Source organism: Panthera leo, chromosome B3, assembly GCF_018350215.1.
Source record: "Panthera leo isolate Ple1 chromosome B3, P.leo_Ple1_pat1.1, whole genome shotgun sequence".
Lineage (NCBI taxonomy): Eukaryota > Metazoa > Chordata > Mammalia > Carnivora > Felidae > Panthera > Panthera leo.
Window position 1 is genome coordinate 79,333,800 of NC_056684.1, and position 19,740 is coordinate 79,353,539.

Here is a 19,740-nt window from a genome sequence, read left to right on the forward strand (position 1 = left end):
AAAGCTCTGCCTAAGATGTTGTGACCATGCATACTAGATCAGCAAACAAAAGAAATTTCCCTGCCTTCCAAGACTGAATGATATAGTTTGTCAGAAATCTTAGCTTTTTTCACCTTTTCTGCAAAACTAATGCCCATTTCTCTTTGTTATCCTCTCCATGTCTACCCTCACATTTTTCAGTACTCACATATTCTCCAGAAAGCATAACTGACAGCAAGAATTTTCTTCATGATTTTATTCTAGAGAAATCTTAGTGATTACATTCTTTATCTTCACTTTATAGCTCCTCCTTGTTTTGACCAAATTTTTTGTGTTTTAATAATTTCAATTTTCTTGGTGCCCAGTGGCTTAAGATTTCTTAAATGTTCAAATCCCATATAAAATCCTAGGTCTTTTTAGACTGCTTAAAATATTTTTAAAATAAGCGTTGGTGGCCAATGAAATCACTTTTTGAGAAATCTTTCTGCCAACGAGAGTTTTAGATAGCCCTTTTAGCTTTAAAAAGAAGTAAAGACAACTCAAAAGGGTTATATTATGTAGGTAAATTCATGTGTTTCTATGTGACACATAAATTACCCTCAGATATATTTTCTGGATGTGCTGTTTGTGCTCATCAGAGCCGTTTGTACTGTTTGTTGCTTCCTCTAACACACACACACACACACACACACACACACACACACACAGTTATATAATTCAACCACATTTGATATTTCTACAGAAACACAACTTACTCCAAGTTTTCATTAGTTTTGACCATTGCTTGTTAGAATTGATTTTACCTATTTCAAGAGAAAAGAATTGGTAAGGAACCACAAACTAGACATGAAAATACAAGACACACCCACACAACCTGGAAATTACTCCAAAGTGACTAATCCAAGACTGTGTGTGTAACAAAAACTAACCATTATGACCAGTAGTAAGAGAGCCAGGGTGGCCCCCACCCCAAAAGACCTCATTCTTCAAAGCCGGAAAGACACAAATTAATATATATTCATAAGGAACAGTAGAGCGATGATGGGTTAACTTTTATAAGCCAAAAGTAGTAGATCAGAGAAAGAAAAGATAAATGAAGCTGGGGTGTAGGTGAAAAGCTTCTCATGGAGTTTTGAAAAAAATGGAATGTGGATAAGCTCATAGGAGAACCAATCACAAAATCGAAAACCTTTTCTATTTGCACTGGAAGTGGGATTAAGCAAGAAAACAAGGAGGGAATGGTAATTAGGGTGTCATGTGTTGGAGAGAATGAGATGTGTATGACCAGAGATGAGACTGTGGAAGGGTGAGATCGAATAAGATTATAATAGGTGTTTCAAGAATTTTTCTTGCTTTATTATTAACACCTACCTCCAGAAAGTGTGCACATCAGTAGTAGTAGTAATAAAGTAAGAGAGGAAGACAAGTAGAAGGGGAGGAAGAAGAGGAGGAGGATAAAATCATGGCTGCCATTACTTGAATGTTTTACTATTAATCATAATATTAATGCTGACTGAGAAACTACTGTGCCAGGTGCTCTTCTAAGCATATTACATGCAGGAGTTAGGTACCATCACCATTTTACAGTTGAGAAAAATGTGGGAATTCATAGAGCTATTAAATGGTGGAATCAGGATTTGAAATCCGGGCAGTCCATATTAGTCTGCACTTTCACATGTCAGTTAATTAAATTTCCACAGCAACTGTACAGTTTATAGGTTATTATCCCTCATTTAAATTTTTTAATGTTTATTTATTTTTGAGAGAGAGACACACACACAGAGTGAGCAGGAGAGAGGCATAAAGAGAGGGAGACACAGAATCTGAAGCAGGTTCCAGGCTCTGAGCTGTCAGCACAGAGCCAGATGCGGGGCTCAAACCCACGGACCGTGAGATCATGACCTGAGCCGAAGTCAGAGGCTTACCTGGCTGCGCCCCACCCAGATGCCCCTATTATCTGCCAGTTAAAGAAGAGAAAACTGTGGTTTGGGGAGATGAACTACCTTGCTCATGGTGACATAATCTGACATGAAAAAATAAGGATGTGTGCTCCTGTCCATCTGATTCCAAAGCTTCACAACATTTAGAAGATTCTAAGGAATATATTTTGGGGTTCCACAGAAAAGCAGCAGATAGCAGTTGTGTTTTAAAGAGATGCCTATAAAAGATAAATCATGGGGGAAGAACAAAAAGACTGTTTAACAAAAAGCTGTAGTTATGATGCCTATAGAGATAAGAAACTGGATGTGACAGAGGCCAATTTGAAGCATTAACTAACATGATTTGATGAAAGTTTCGAAAGAAGAGTTTATATCATTGAGTGTTTTTAGGTAGATGCAGCAGTAGCAAATTCTGTCTAATTTATGAAGATAAGGAATTTACTCGAAGAGATCTGAGTAGCTTGCAGAATCTTATGAGGACCAGAGAACCTAAGGAAGTTCATCAGTCACAAAAATGCCTCAAGTTACAAGACAGAGGTCCCACCACTGGACAGTGACCCCCAGCTTGCACCCCCAACACTTCCAAAGCAAGACACTTCTAGACACTGTCATCAGTAAGCCACCACTGCTTTCTCCTGCAGCCACCAACTGACAGAATCATCAGGCAGGCCCCCACTGCACAAGCCCAAAGTTGATCTGGCTGTCCTAAGTTACAAAGAAGACTGAGAAGGTGTTTTCAGTCTCAGTCATGGTTAAGGGCTCTGGCTCTAAATATTAGAAAGTCCCCAAAATAAAGGAAGATCTAAAAAAAAAAAAAAAGACAAATGTCCACCACCAGGTTAGAGTACAAACATTTTTTTTTTTAAGTTCACTATGTATGTTGCATATTCAGAAATTTTCGTTTACAGGAACACTTCACTGACATAATCACAGAACACAATTTTACCAAAGTAACCTGACAGGGGGAAAAAAGAACAGTCAGCACATTCTTCCTTAAGAATAATTAAAAGGAGCTCCCTGGTATCTCACTGCTGCGTCGGTGCAGGTAGGGGATTGAGCTCGAGCTAGCTCGAATAAAGGCTCTTTGCTTTTGCATCGGAAAAAAAAAAAAATAAAAAAAATAAAAAAAAAAATAATTAAAAGGAGACCATTGTATCATTTGTGAATATTCTTGAAAAATACACAGAGGTGATTCACTTTGCTACTTCTAAAAAGTGGCTGTTTTGTTATTAAATCTTTGTTTCTTTTGTCAAGAATAACCATTTGGTTTATGTATCCAGAAATAGGTCTATGGTACCTTCTTTATGTGCTTGTATTCTTTGAGGACATGAAAATATCTGTTTTCCTAAGACATTGTATCATGATGCTTTCCAGGTGAAGACTGAAATCCTACTTGTTTTGAGAAGGTTCAGGGCAAATAAGAGATGTCATTAGTGATAATCTAAAGTAACAGTGAACGTGTATCTTTCTGAACTAGTGTTTTTACTTCCTTGGGGTAAATAGCCAGTAGTGGAATTACTTGATCCTATGGAATTTCTGTTTTTCATTTTTTGAGGGAACTCTTGACCGTCTCCCACAATGGTTGCACCAATTTGCATTCGCACCAACAGCGCATGAGAGCTCCCTCTTCTCACATCCTCACACTGCTATTTCTTATCTTTTTGATGCTAGCCTGGTGTGAGGTGATATCTCACTATGGTTTGATTTGCATTTCCTTGATGATTACTGATACTGAACATCTTTTCATTTGCCTGTTGGCCGTGTGTATGTATTTGGAAAAATGCCAACTCAGTCCTATGTCCACTTTTTAATCAAATTGTTTCCCTTTTTGTGTAGAGTTGCATAACTTTTTAAAATATAATTTTGGATATAGAAATACCATGTGATCCAATAATTCCCCTACTGGGTATTTACTCAAAGAAAATAAAAGCACTAATTTGAAAAGATATATGCACCCGTATGTTCACTGCAGCATTATTTGCAATAGCCAAGGTATGGAAGCAACCATGGTATCCACTGACAGATGAATAGATAAAAAAGATGTGGTATATATAAACAAAGGAGTATTACTCAGCCATAAAAAAGAGTGAGATCTTACCATTTGCAACAACATGAGTAGACCTAGGGAATATTATGCTAAGGGAAATAAGTCAGACAGACAAAGACAAATACCATATGATTCACTTATATGTGGAATCTAAAAATCAAAACAAAAGAACAAACAAAACCAAGCAGGCTCTTAAAAACAGAGAACAAACTGATGGTTGCCAGAGTGGAGGTGGGGGCGGGGGATGGGTGAAATAGACAAAGGGATTAAGAAGTACAAATTTCCAGTTACAAAATAAGTAAGTCATGAAGATAAAAAGTACAGTAGGGAATACAGTCAATAATACTGTAATAACACTGTATGGTGTCAGATGGTGACTATACTTATTGTGGTAAATACTGTATAATATATACAACTGCCAAATTGCTATGTTATACATCTGAACTAACAAAACATTATATGTCAACTATACCTTAATATTTTTTTAATTAAAAAATAAATAATGTACTAGTGAACACTTCTGAACATTATCAGCACTTCTCTGGGTCTTAGTCAAGTTGTTTTGCTTCCAAGAGCACTTGAAGAAGGCTCTGATCAGATTCACAAATACATTTTAAGGAATCTGACTTATTTTGAGGACTATTTTACATTAACGATTTCTCCTGAGTTGTATTAGTAACAACAACAAATTCCTAAAACAAAATGCAAAATATGATTTTATTTTAGGTAAGAGAAATGAATTATATTTATATACAGTTATATATATAGTTATATACATATTTATATATATAGTTATATTTATAACTATAAATCCCTCCTTTGAACAATTTTAATATTTAAGTTATATTCTATTGTATTTTGTTTGGAAACTCTTCACTGTTTATTTAATAGTGAGGATGAAAACTAGTTAGAAGTATCATCCTTGCATTTTGCATTCAAAGATGTATATCTTGAGTGGCTCAGTCAGTTGAGTGTCTAACTTTTGATTTTGGCTCAGGTCATCATCTCTCAGTTTCATGAGTTCTAGTCCCATGTTGGGCTCTGCGTTGGACTCTAGACTGATAATGTAGAACCTGCTTTAGATTCTCCCTCTCTCTCTGACCCTTCCCCGCTAGCACTCTCTCTGTCACTCTCAAAATAAACTTTAAAGATGTATATCATAAAACTCATACTTGCTAATGATGTATACTTGGCTGAATGAGCAACTCACAATTAAAAAATGTATATTATGGACACAGTCCAATTATTATTTAGCTTTTACCATGCCAGCTGTAATGTAACAGAAGATTCATAATTTATTCAACAACATGCTGATCATAGGCCATAAATACCACTAGGTCTTTACTTTTGCTTTTTTAAAAAAAAGAACCAATGGTTCTCATTGACAAAGGTATTCATCAACTGATTGAGTTTAATAATCTCTGGAACTAGTCAGCCCCAGGAGATTTTTATATCTGATCTGACTGATGTACAACATCCCAATTTGTATGTTTTTTTTCAATCTCATTGCTCATAGCATAGTTCATTTTTTTCATTTGTTTAAAACTAAAGTGATCTCTAAACATCTTTATACAGAACTTGGAATCACTGTATTATAGGGCTTTTATTGCCATATCATAAAATTTATGTTATGATATTTTATTCACTCACTCACTCAACAAATAGTATTAAGCTTCAACTATGTACAAGATGTTATGAAGAAGACATATCTAGTTCCACATTTTACAGGGGACACAGATATTAATTAACTAATTATGCAATCCATTATATGATTGCAACAGTCACAAGTGTTACAGAGAGGTATAGGATGCTATGAGACCACATAAAATGAAGTTCTGACTTAATCTGGGGAAGAGAGATGGGAAAAAAAGCTTTCAGGAAAGTCTTCTCTGAAGGTTATTGTGAAAATTCTGTGTTTGAAAAGCACTTGGCATAAGAGCCACTCAATGAAGCGATGATGATGATGATGATGACGACGACGACAACACAATTAAACCATTCAGTTCAAGATCTTTCCTACTTCTCCAGACCAGACATATCTAGTATATAATTGTGAACAGAAGCAGATATGCTAGGAATAACTATATGACATCTATTGCTTCAAGAATAACAACAAAGGGCCAGAGAGTTTGTAGCTGTTTGTTTCACTGCGGTTGTCATGACTTTGTCACAGAATCTGCTTACCAGAGGCTTAAAGTGTATGCTTTCCACAGAGTGTTTCTGGCTCTCCTACTATAATCCATTATTTGATATCTGAATAGAAGGTCCCATGCTACTTGCAGGAAACAGTATGGCAATTCCATAAATAGTATGGAGTATGGCAACTCCAGTCATAATCATGTCTCTTATTCCTCCAGTCTGCACGAAGCTACTGAGATTGTCCAGTTCTGCCCATCTGCACTTCTCCACAGTCCTCAGACACAGCGCCTCTTCAGTCTGGGTCATCTCAGAGAGCCCCAGATCCAGTGATCACCTGGAGGGTGCATGACCTGTCACGGCATTAACTTATGTATTTATTTATTTACTTATTACCTTGTATTTAAATTCCAGTTGGTTAACACACAGTGTAACGGTGATTCAACACTTCCATACAACGCATACCCCCCCACCTCCCTCAGCCACTTATATTTAAGATAACATATTTAAGTGACTAAAATGAGGTGAGGGATGGTGGCTTCAAAGAACAAATACACAAAAAATACATGTGAACTACTGTATATACTAATATACCCAGCAATTTTTTCACCAAAAGAGAAACTATTGTTTAACCATTTTCTCCTTTGTAATAGAAATAAAACTGTCTCTGGTTCTCCCCACATCATCATTTTATCATTTCAATTTAATACCATGTGTTATGAGACTATCATTTCCTAAGCAAAATAGTAAGTGCTTTCATGTGTGTTGACTTGTTTAATTTTTTAACACCTTTTTTTAAAGTTTATTTTTATTTATTTTGAGAGAAAGACAGGGATCACGGGAGGGGCAGAGAGGGAATCCCAAGCAGGGTGCACACTGTCAGCACAGAGCCCAACGCGGGGCTCGAACCCACAAACCGTGAGATCATGACCTGAGCTGAAATCAAGAACCAGACACTTGGGGCGCCTAGGTGGCTCAGTTGGTTGGGCAGCCGACTTCAGCTCAGGTCAGGATCTTGCACTCTGTGTGTTCGAGACCCGCATCGGGCTCCGTGCTGACAGCTTCTGGCGCCTGGAGCCTGCTTTGAGTTCTGTGTCTCTCTCTCCCTCTGCCCCTTCCCCATTTGCACTCTCTCTGTGTCTTTCAAAAATGAATAAATGTTAAAAAAATTTTTTTTAAAGAAAGAGTCAGACACTTAATCAACTGAGCCACCCAGGTGCCCCTAACTTTTTAACACTTTAACTAAGGTATAAGTGACATACAATAATCTATACTATTTGGCGTGCACAGTTTGTTAAGTTTGACATATGAATGTACCACTGAAATCACTACAAAAATCAAGACAATAAATATCTGCACCATCCCAAAGAAACTACTATGAACTGAATGTTTGTGTCCTCCCTCAAATTCTTATGTTGAAGCCCTAAACCCCAGTGTAAAGGTATCAGGAGGTAATTAGGCCATGAGGGTAGAACCTCATGAATAGGATGGATGCCCTTATAAGAAAAGACATGACAGAGATGATCTCTCTCTCTCTCTCTCTCTCTCTCTCTCTCTCTGCCATATATGTGGATATAGTGAGAAGGTGCTATCTGCAAGCCAGGAAAAGGGCCCTCAACAGAACCTGACCAATGCTGACACCATGATCTCAAAGTTTCATGCCTCCAGAACTGTAAGAAATAAATTTCTAAGGCTTAAGCCACCCAGTCTATGATAATGATAGTCTGTTATAGCAGGCAGACTAAGATCACTACTTATGCATCACCTCCACCGGCTCCTTTGTAGTCCTCCCTCAGGCCATTCCCACCCTCTGATTCCAGGCAACCACTGATCTGACGTGCACTATGGATTAGACTGCACTTCCTGGAATTTTCTATAAATGGAATCATACATTATGTACTTTTTTGTGTGTATTATCTTTCTTCCAGTATAATAATTTTGAGATCTTTCCATGCTGTACCATATATCAATACTCCATTCCTTTTTATTGCCAACTATCATTCCATCATATGGATATTCAACAGTTTGTTTATACATTCATGTGTTGTTGAACAGTTGTGCTGTTTTTAGTTTAAGGCCATTGCAAACAGAGGTACTATTTGCAATTAATTCTTGGTACAGAATATTTGTTATATGCCATACCAAGGTACAGTGCATTTCTCTTAGGTAAATACCCAACGGTAGAACGGCTGGTAAGTATTTGTTTAACTTTTTAAGAAACTGCTAAACTGTTTTCCAAAGTGATTATACCATTTGATATTTCCAGTAGCAGTGTTTAAGAGTTCCAGCTCCTTCATATCCTCACCAACACTGAGTAAAGTAAATCATTTTAATTTTTGCCACTCTAAAGGCGTACCTGGTTTAATTCTACTTCTATGAAAAAGATATATCATCTTCGTGTCATAAATCAGCAAAGTAAAGCTCTGACCATTTTTTCCCAATGAGATAAGTTATAAAAAGTCCCTTCAAAGTACACAAAATTATGTTCTAATATAAAAATATATAACTTTAAAATGTCAAAATTTTATGCCATTTAACATTATAATTGAAGTCTTATACTACAGATTTAGGTCACAGTAAAATTAGCAAACAAATGAGTTTTAATCCCAAGCATAGACTAGAACGTGAAATAGCACAAAAGGTCGGAAGGTTCATATTTTGTACTGTAATCACATGGAGTTAGGATGAAGTAGATACCTTCTTAGCATACTGAGTTATCAAATATCAATAATGTTACAAAAGTTGGGGTGCCTGGGTGGCTCAGTGGGGTAAGCATCTGATTCTTGGTTTCGGCTCAGGTCATGATCTCAGGGTTTGTGAGTCTGAGACCCATGTCAGGCTCTGTGCTGACAGTGCAGATGCTGCTTGGGATTCTCTCTCTCTCCTCTCTCCGCCCCTCCCCTGCTTATGCTCTCTCTCTCTCTCAAAATAAATAAATAAACATTAAAAAAATGTTACAAATGTCTCACATATTAATTTATGTCAAATATTATCAGAGTGATTCCTTTGTAGAAAAGAATTTTATTCAATATTTAAAGTTTCCAAGGCCAACACTTGGCACAACTTTAGTGTGCGAAATTTCAACCAAGATGTAAAATTTGATAACCATTATAAGAAAGTCAAAAACTGGAGAGGAAATAATTTTGCCATCCCGTGACAGCAGCAGCCAGGAAAACTGCTAAAATGTCGTAAGTGCCAGAACACGGAATTGGTGAAGATCTCAGGCAAAAAGAAAAGGTTTATTATATATGTAGAAACTTGCTACCAACTCTCAAATACCTGGACAGAGCAATACTTGTGAAGAAAGTAATGATATGATGGAAACTAGACAAGGAAAATAATTCAAATTCACTTAGCAAGGTTCAAGTAAAGTGGCCAATATTAAAGGGCTGCTGATTTGAAGCCATTGCTGTAAAAAGCCAAACATTCCCCTAAGGTTCACTGGATCAGAAGTGATCTCATTGCACAATAAAATGCATTAAAAACATAGATGAGAATATAATGGCAATATACAGACAGCTACAAATCAGATTGTTTTTTTAAAGACTTAACACTTGCATCATGGAAAAAACTGCCAATCTGCAGATTATTAGTGCTGCCAAAACTGGAGAAAGTTCTTGTGGCTAAAATAAAAGCAAAATATGCATAAATATACAAGAGTAACAAAAGACTATTTTTTGCTTGTAGGAGCACTGTAATTTTATTTAAATGGTAGGTGTTTCTGCAGAATAGAAAATGGAATTGCACTTAAAAAGACATCCAATTCTATATCTCATATATAGTAGTCATCTTTAAAATGTTGGCAAGAAAAAATGCCTACAGGAAAAATAAAAGAAGCAAACTATTTTAAAATCATCCAAACTATAATAACTCAAGAAACACTTCATCTATTCACTTTTTCGCCCATTTCAGATAAATCTGAGATATTGTCTCCTTAAAGAAAACAAAAGCCACTATCAAGAATCAATCTGTTCTAAGACACTTGAGAATGTAAATCCCACAGCTATCTTTTTAATGTGTGTTCCATGGGACGCTGGGAGGCAAAAACACTATTTTCTTTGAACAACTTGGTTTCTTACACTTAAATAGGAGCAATGTTCAAAATAATCATATTCATGAACAGTGGGTATTTCTAATTCTAATGGGAAGGAACAAGTACAAGTTTGGTCTACTGCTCTGCTCCCAGTTTTGTTTGTTTGTTTTAGTTTCTTAAGCTTTAAAAAATGAACTTGGTTTGCAGAACTTCTATGTAACACTACTGAAGCAGTGGGTTTTAAATCGTCCACAGCTACTGTCTCACTGCAGAAAATGAGATATAAAATTTGGATTATATTTTTTTCTTAAACATATACACATAATTGTTTATTCCAGACATAGGTATCTTTTGCATTAATGTAAGAACTAAAGAGAGACAATGAAACAAGCAAGCTACAACAGTACCTTTCCTAAACACAGTGATTCAGGGACTCTGTTCTGAATTTACTAACATCAAATGTTCCTTCCAAAACAGATTTTTACTGTGGCTACTTTAAATCAAGCTTTTTAGCAGTCTGCGAATTTCTGCTGTGCATAGTGATGAAGTTTTTTTTGTTGGCATAAAATGTAGATATATATTAACAGATGTTTTAGGTTCAATTCCAACTTGTAATTTAAGGTTAACATGCTGATTTTTTACAAAGGGGCTCAGAATTTCAAAAAGACTATTTTCAGGTTTTAATTTTATTCACATAGAATAAGGGCCATGACTTATATATTATGGTATACAGTAGAATATCCTTTAGTATATAAAACTATTGTATTCCTTTTTAAAATATGAATATGCAACGATTATTACAACCTGAAATTTAAATTACTGAAGTAAACAAAGCTATAAGGTTCCTCCTTCACTAAATAAAATCTATCAATTATCAATTATTAGGGTAACCTTTTCTTGGCCTATTCCTTTCATTCCCCTTCTACATACAGATTACTAGATATTTATAATCACCATGGAGATAAAATGCTGCACATTGATTTACTTATCTATTCTAAACATAGTTGTTCATCAATCTACATTATATATTCATAAATCAATATTTTTTAAAAAAGATACTTCTCTGTCTGCCTCTGCCACTATATTTTATTTTGTTATCATTCTCTTGAAGAGAAGTCTCAGAAATAGAAGCCATATAAGAGAATCAAAGAAATGGCCACAGTTGTAGCCCTCTCAATATAATGACAATTTCTTCCAATTTGCACATGTCCCTATAGACTCACCTAAGATGGATTTATAATTTTAGTTATTTAATAATTTAGCAGACTGTGGTATGCACACTAATTTACATTTCTGTAATATTACTAAGTTGAAGATTTTTCCTTTCAACTTTGATATCTCTGTTTTCGTTTATATGAAATGTATTTTTGAAATGTATTTTCATTCTCTGAATATTATCCTTTGAATATCACTCTTACACATTTTCATTAATTCTCAAAATGACATCCATATCAATTTTCTGGTCACCAAACGTATCAATAGCTCACAGTGCCGTTAAATTTACTGAGAATCTGAAATAACATCTGGTGAGGATGTGGAGAAACAAGAACCCTCACGCACTCTTGGTGAGAATTTAAACTGGTGCGGCAATGGAAAACAGTATGGAGGTTCCTCAAAAAATTGAAAATAAAGCTACCATATGATCCAAATTGCAATACAGGGTACTTACCCAAAGAAAACAAAAGCACAAATTCAAAGAGATATATGCACCCCTATATTCATTGCAGCACTATTTACAATAGCCAAGATATGGTAGCAACCCACATATCCATTGAATGAATGGATAAATATGTGGTATATATACACAGTGGAAGACTACTCAGCCATAAAGAAGAAATAACCTAAGTGACGTAAGTCAGACACAGAAAGGCTAATCCTGTATGATTTCACTTATATGTGGGATCTAAAAAACAAAACAAACCAACAAAAGAAAAACAGATTCATAGATACAGACACAAACTGATGATTGCCAGAGGGGAGGTAGGTGGGTAGGCAGGCAAAACAGGTGAAGAGGATTAAGAGGTACAAATATTCAATTAAAAAAATAAGTCACGGGAACATAAAGTAGAGCATAGGGAACAGAGTCAATAATATAAAACTATATATGGTGACAAATGGTAACTAGACTTATTGGGGTAACCATTCTGCAAATGTATATAAACATGAAATCACTAGGTTGTACACCTAAAACTAATACAATATTGTTTGCCAATTATTCTTCAATAAAATTTTTTGAAAAATTTATTGAGAATCTAAATACAAAAAGCCATTAAATGTCACCCTTTGTCCATTTTTATGTTTTTCTTCTATTTTATATATTTTAAATTATTTATTTACTTAAATAAATATATTTATATATTTATATATATTTACTTATTTATATTTAAATATATAAATATAAATTATATAAATAACTATATTTAAATACATTTTTTTATCTCTTTTATGCAGCAAATATGTCTTCCTGTTTTTAATCACATGAGATATAGAAAAAGTCTATCCACCTCTGTATTACTTCAGTTTTGCAACACTGTGTTATTAGATCACTCATGCTCCCATTATATTCTCACCTAAGTTTCATATAATAAATTCTAAAAGACATTTCTGGAATCTCTGTCCTTTCCTCACCATAAGCAGCAGTAGTGTAACTTAGGAAAGGGTATACATTTTGGTGACTTTATGGTTGCAATGAAGCTGTCTGAAACTGCCTTCAAATCAGAGGTCTTTTCCAGAGGGAAACTACAGCAAAACTGACTAGGTAAGAATGATAAATATGATAATTTGGAATACTGCCAAACTCTAGGTATTAAAACAATCATTTAAGATACTTAGCAGAACACAAAATGTTCTAGGATGCTCATTATTATCATTTTGGACATTTTAAAAGCCTAACAATATAAGCAGTATGCTGTGAACTGCATATTTAAGTTACAAAATTCAACTTTAAAGTTGGTTAAAACAGTTAACTTTTTATTGGCAGATAAGCAAAAAGAATAACACTTAAAAAAGAAGACAAGCAAAACAAACATAATTTACTAAAATCATTTTCAATGTGTTAGCTGGTCATATTAGTATGTATTTTTCTGACTTAATTATAAATGCTACACTCTTCTTTCATCCATTGATATATAAATAACAGTGATATGCATATTTGTAACACTTCTAAGCAAGCAAATGATTTCTCTGGCTAAATGATATCTCCCAATAGGATTACATAGTATATTATGTTGGCATGAATTAGTTTGTTAGGTAAATAACCTTAAATATGAAATAGCAATCAACAAGTATGCATAAAAATCACTTAAATGTGTATGATGTGCTTTCCTGAATTGAGTGATTCTAGTTTGTATATCTGAAGTAAATTCCCCAACTCCTGAACAGGGAAATTAAAGTGAATGTTTAATTACAACAATATCAAAGTTTTTAAATTGCATCTTTATTTATCATCTTATAGATGGCTTTTTCTTTTTGGAGGAAGATGCAAAACTGGTCTATTAAAATTTCTGGATGTAGAGCCAGAAATTCCTACAACTTGTGAAATAGGAAAATTCAATGTTTGGGAGAAAGTTCTGGTATAAAGACATCAATTTGGCCATCATCAGCCTATAAATGATATTTAATGTCATGAGACTGAATGAGATCTCCAGTAGTAAGTGCAAATAGAGAAGAGAGGACTAAAGAAAAAGACAAGTGAGTGATGAGCATCCGGGTAGAGGGGCTGTCTCTCCTGGATAGGTCAGGTAAGATGAAGACCAAACAACGACTGATGGATGGAGGAACTTTGGTGGCCACTGTTGAACCTAATCAGATCGCTGATGGAGCGGTGCAGACAAAAAGTGTGATTAAAGTACCTTTAAGAGATACCAAAAGGAGAAGTAGAGACAAGTATAGACTTGTTGAGTTTCAATTCCAAGGGCAACAAAGAATGGCTGCAAAAGCAAGAGAGGTAAAGAGGCAAGAGGGTTTTTTTTGGTTGTTTCTACAAGTGAAAATTTATAACAATTAATTATTTATAAAGTTCCCAAACAACATATTCCCCTAATCCAATCAAAAGGTCTCATGAGAAAAAGCCATTGAGAAATAACGACCTGAGCTAAATAAACAGAGGGAAATACTTTTGTCTAGAAAACTTGATCCTCAATTAGGACAGCCCTATTTTCAAAGTGATTTAAATATACAGGGATTCTAATGCATATAAAAAGCAACAGTCAATTTTTCTTTTCCCTTTCATAAATGATACTAGGGTAATGGGTACTGATGGTCACTATTCTGAGAACAGGTCAAAAACCAAAGCTGTATCAGGTGGTCTGTTAGGAAGGACATCAGTATGCTTTGTAAACAAATTTTATGTAAGTGGTGAATAAAAACCTCTTTGGTATGTATTCACTGGTCAAATGTTGTGAATTTAATTCAACAAAATAGAACTGTAGGGGTGATGTTATCATCACGAGTTCAGTTTAATGTTCAAAATGTGCTCTGAAAGGAATGGTTTAAATATGTGAAGTATCAGAACTGTACTGTTAGAGTATATAATGTATGTAAATATACATATATAATATCTCATCCTGCTTTAGCCACATCAATGAACAAGGTTTCTCAGAACACTTAAAACTTTTGGGGCACCTGGGTGGCTCAGTCGGTTAGCCTTCCAACTTCAGCTCAGGTCATGATCTCGCGGTCCGTGGGTTCATGCCCCACATTGGGCTCTGTGTTGACAGCTCAGAGCATGGAACCTGCTTCAGATTCTGTGTCTCCCTCTCTCTGCTCTGCCCCTGCTGCTCTCTCCCTCACACTCTCTCTCTCAAAAATAAATAAACATTTAAAAAATTAATAAAACAAAAGAATACTTAAAACTTTTATGAAAGAGGCCACTTTGCATGCACCATAATGGGTAATTCAAATGGTACAGACCCTTTGTCCCACTGGGCCCAGGAATCTCAGGCAGACCCACTACTGGAGAGACGACACCACTGCAAGTACAGCAGGTATCGTCAGTCTTCCTGTTCCTCCTCCCCACTCTCCCAGGTGCCATACCCTAGGCTTTGGGGACCACAAGGTGGAAGAGATTGCAACTGTACTACCACTAACTTTGCATTTCCTTGCTGAAACAAGCACAGTTTTGAGATAATCACTGGTTAAAATCAAAATCCAGGTGACGTATAAAAACTAAACCTTACACTAAAATTTAAGCTGAACTCAACCAATTCATTTAACAGTAACAGAAACATTTAAACAGGTACACCTGTAACGACAGAACCAACTATCATTCAAATCTCACCTCACATTAATACTTAAGGCCTTCCTGAAACCGGCATGAAGACGTATGGACACTTAAATACAGAGCGTTGTCCTCAGACCATTTCCAAGTTGCTATGTTTTGAAAATGTCAACAGAAATTTTAATTTAATTAAAATGGACAAATATCAGCTTTTCTCTTTTGGAAAATTTTGTCTCTGAAGACATGTCTGAAATGAAAACTTGCCCTTATAATCTTTTTTCTTTGAGAATTGAACTTTCCTGACAGCAATATGCAGCGCCACGCAGTTACGCCCACTTGCCACTGCTTTTCAGACTTATGTAGCAGAAGTGCCACCGAAATACACATACATATTCATAAGCTGTCTGAAGCATTAATTCCACACATGGCAATGTACACTTGCATCTGTGGTTGGAGCTTCTAATTTGCAAAAGCAAATATAATGTGTCTAAAAATCTTGATGAGTGAGTCTTTCAAATTCAAGCCCAGAACATTAGGGATCCACATATACATAATTTCAAGCAGCAATAGGCTTAAGTTTTCTGACTACCTAATATAATTCTCTCCAAGTCAGAGTGTCACTATATGAATATGATTATTGCCAATGCTAATTTCTCTCATTTACTTCTTATATGTATTTCAGGTTATAAATATTCATCACCAAAGTCCTCCGGTAGGGTCTCCTTCCACTGGTAAAAACTAAATTCCACTTGCTATAATATATATCTATTTTCTCCCTTCCTAATTTATAATATGGCTAAGAAAAGTGGCTTGTGATATCTTTTCAACATAAAGAAATAACCCACCCTTTCCTTTTTCAGTGTGCAGTGACCTAGTGGTTGAAATACTGACAATAAAATATTCATATCATCCTCCATGTCACAGATTCTTTTTGATATTTTTCTTCTTTTTTTAATAACTTCACCAGGGGCGCCTGGGTGGCTCAGTCGGTTGAGCGTCTGACTTCAGCTCAGGTCATGACCTCGTGGTCTGTGAGTTCGAGCCCCACGTTGGGCTCTGTGCTGACAACTCAGAGCCTGGAGCCTGCTTTAGATTGTGTGTCTCCCTCTCTCTCTCTCCCCTGCTCTCTCCCCTCCCCTGCTCATGCTCTGTCTCTGTCTCTCAAAAATAAACATTAAAAAAATTTAAAAAAAAATAATTTCACCAGTAGTTGAGCTTACCTACCACCTCTGCCCTCGAGTCCTAATTTTGTTTCAGTACCTATAAATGAAATGTCCCTTTTACTCCTCTTTTTATGTGGGGGTACCTCCATGATGTGGCAGCTGCTTAAGCCAAGAAAAGCTGGTTTTCTAATTCATGACTTTTAAGCACAGGAATTTGCGCCTAAGTGTTTCACAAATAAAGAATTGAAAGATTGGCATCAACCTAAAAGTACACAAACAGTTTGCAAGAATTGGAGTTGTAGACTTGCTAATTTCTTGGCAAATTTCAATACGATAAAAATCATCAAAAGGTGAAAACGTCAATTAAACAAGTAATTGTTTTAACATGGCTAAACACGTGACATGTTAATGAACTGACTTTGTAAATCTTGGTGAAAGAAAACAAATTGCTCTCCACTAATACTTTGGAAAAGATGACAAATTCCTTTGCTTGGATTTCTATTTCTTGTTCATTTGTGTTGATCTTATTACTCATGCCGGTAGTTCAAAACAAACACCTGAAATGCTCAGGGTTTCCTGAGGAAAGCCTATTGCCATATTTGGAGGTTTATTTATGGTACTTATTTTCTCTTCCTAAAAGAATACAGTAGCAAGATTAAAAATGTTTAATAAAGAATCTTGCAAATGAACATAAAATGTTTAGTAGCTGCACAACTTTGTCAGCACTGCACTCTGTCACAGAGTGATTTCACAGGAGGCTATCCACTTACAAATATATGTATCTTCCAGAAAGACCCAAACTGTTTACAGTAGATACTCATTACTTGCGGCTTCCATATTTTTGAATTCACCCACTGGCTAAAATGTATCTGTAACCCCCAAATCAACATCCCTGGTGCTTTCAGGGTCATTCACAGAGTGGCAAAATTTCTGAGTCGCCCAACACGCACACCCCCAGCTGACATCTTCCTTCTGGCTTCAGATCTCATACGGTAAACAAAAGTACTTTGTTTAGTCTATTAAGTGCCACCTTTTCTGTATTTTGTGCTTCTCATTGGTGATTTTGTTTTTTAAAATGGTCCTCAAGCATAATACTGAAGCACTGTCTGGTGTTCCTAATTGTAAGAAGGCTGTGATGAGCCTTATGGAGAAAATGCGTGGGTTAGATCAAGCACGTGTAATAGTACTTTTGGCCATGAATATATTAAATAAGGTGTCTTTAAACAGAATACACAGGGGCGCCTGGGTGGCTCAGTCAGTTAAGCATCCGACTTCAGCTCAGGTCATGATCTCACAGCTCCTGAGTCGAGTCCCGCATCAGACTCTGTGCTGACAGCTCAGAGCCTGAAGCCTGTTTCAGACTCTGTGTCCTCCTCTTTCTGTCCCTCCCCACTTGCACTCATCTCTCAAAAATGAATAAACACTAAAAAATATTTTTTAAATACACAGAAATACACATAAACAAGATTATGTATTGATCACTAGAAAAAATGTGACCAGAGGCTCACAGGAACCAACCATGTATTTCCCCTAGGAGCAATGAATGGTTCAATATCTGTTAATTCAGTGTTTGAAGTGACTTTTAGAACATTACTACCACGAATTGTGTATTTCCAACCAATTTCAATGTGCTATACCATCCCAAGGAGAAACAGCAGGGGGAGTAAAGCAGAGTATTCACATTTGTTTAAAACTTTGACCTTAGATTTGGTACATTTCTATTGAATAAAAGTCTGTATTTTAGATTTTGGGGTTTATTACAATATTATCTTTGATTTATAGTAAACAAAGAAACAGAAAACTTTATGTCTATGGACTGACCATAATGACTTTGAGTCTAACAATGAAATTACTTTTCTACTGCAATCCTAAATTCACTACTCTTTTTCCTTTTCAGTGTCTTCTTACTTGGAAAGACCATGTCTCAGGATAATATATGATTTGTTGTACCTCATAAAACCCAAAGAGCCTGGGTGGCTCAGTCGGTTAAGTATCGGATTATTGATTTCGGTTCAGGTCATGATCTCATGGTTCATGGGATCAAGCCCCACATCCGGCTCTGCATTGATGGTATGGAGTCTGCTTGGGATTCTCCTCCTCTCTCTCTGCCCCTCCCCTGCTCTCTCTCTGTCTCTGTCTCTCCTAAAAATAAATAAATAAGCTTATTTTTTAAAAAGCCTAACATGGGGTGCCTGGGTGGCTCAGTCCGACTTCAGCTCAGGTCACAGGTCATGATTTTGTGGTTCATGAGTTTAAGCCCCGCATCAGGTTCTGTATTTACAGCTCAGAGCTTGGAGCCTGCTTTGGATTCTGTGTCTCCTTCTCTCAGCCCCTCACCCGCTCATGCTCTGTCTCTCTGTCTCTCTCTCAAAAATAAACAAACATTAAAAAATTAAAAAAAAAAAACCCTAACGTAAAATTGTGAACGCTACAAAATATACATATAGACAAATGCCAACTTCAAATAGAAGAGGGAAAAAAAAACAGGTTTTTGTTGTTGTCATTGATAAATTTTCTTGAGAGAAACTCTTTACTAAATGTATAAATGTTTCCCTGAGCAGATATCACATGAATATCTTCAGGGTGTTTCTCTCTGTTTCAGTCATTTTGGAAAACAGTCCAATCCCTCATCCCTTTCCTTCCCTCTCCATACTTACTCCCTACCTGATTAAGACCACTGGTACCAACTGTACCTATTTTTAAAAAGTTACTGTATGCCATATAGATTTTAAATTTAAACCATTGTTTTAAGGGGCGTCTGGGTGGTTCAGTCAGTTAAGTATCCAACTTCAGCTCACAATCAGAGTTCATGAGTTCGAGCCTCACATCAGGCTCACTGACAGCTCAGAGCCCGGAGCCTGCTTCGGAGTCTGTGTCTCCCTCTCTGCCCCTCCCCCACTTGTGCTCTGTCTTTTCTCAAAAATAAACATTAAAAAAATTAAATAAAAAAACATTGTTTTAATTTGGAAATTTAAGATAATGCAATAAACACTTTTTTGTATAATACCACTGTCAATTTAATTGTCAGAAGCTATATCAATCAGCCAATCAATCTTTGTTTCCAGAGAAACAAAACCCCACTGTGTGTGTATATGTATGGGTGTTTATATATATAAATAATGGCTCATGTGAGTGCAGAGGCTAGCAAGTCCAAAATCACAGCACCAACAGGCAAGCTGGAAACTCAAGCAGGAGCTGATGTTGCATTCTTTTTTTTCTTTTTA

General features: G+C 36.0%; 1 protein-coding gene across 3 annotated transcripts in view; it reads right to left on the bottom strand.

The window, feature by feature from the left end:
• PRKD1 (protein kinase D1) overlaps positions 1-19,740 on the bottom strand; it is a 328,453-nt gene that overhangs the window by 187,401 nt on the left and 121,312 nt on the right. The gene's annotated exons all lie outside the window — the stretch shown is intronic.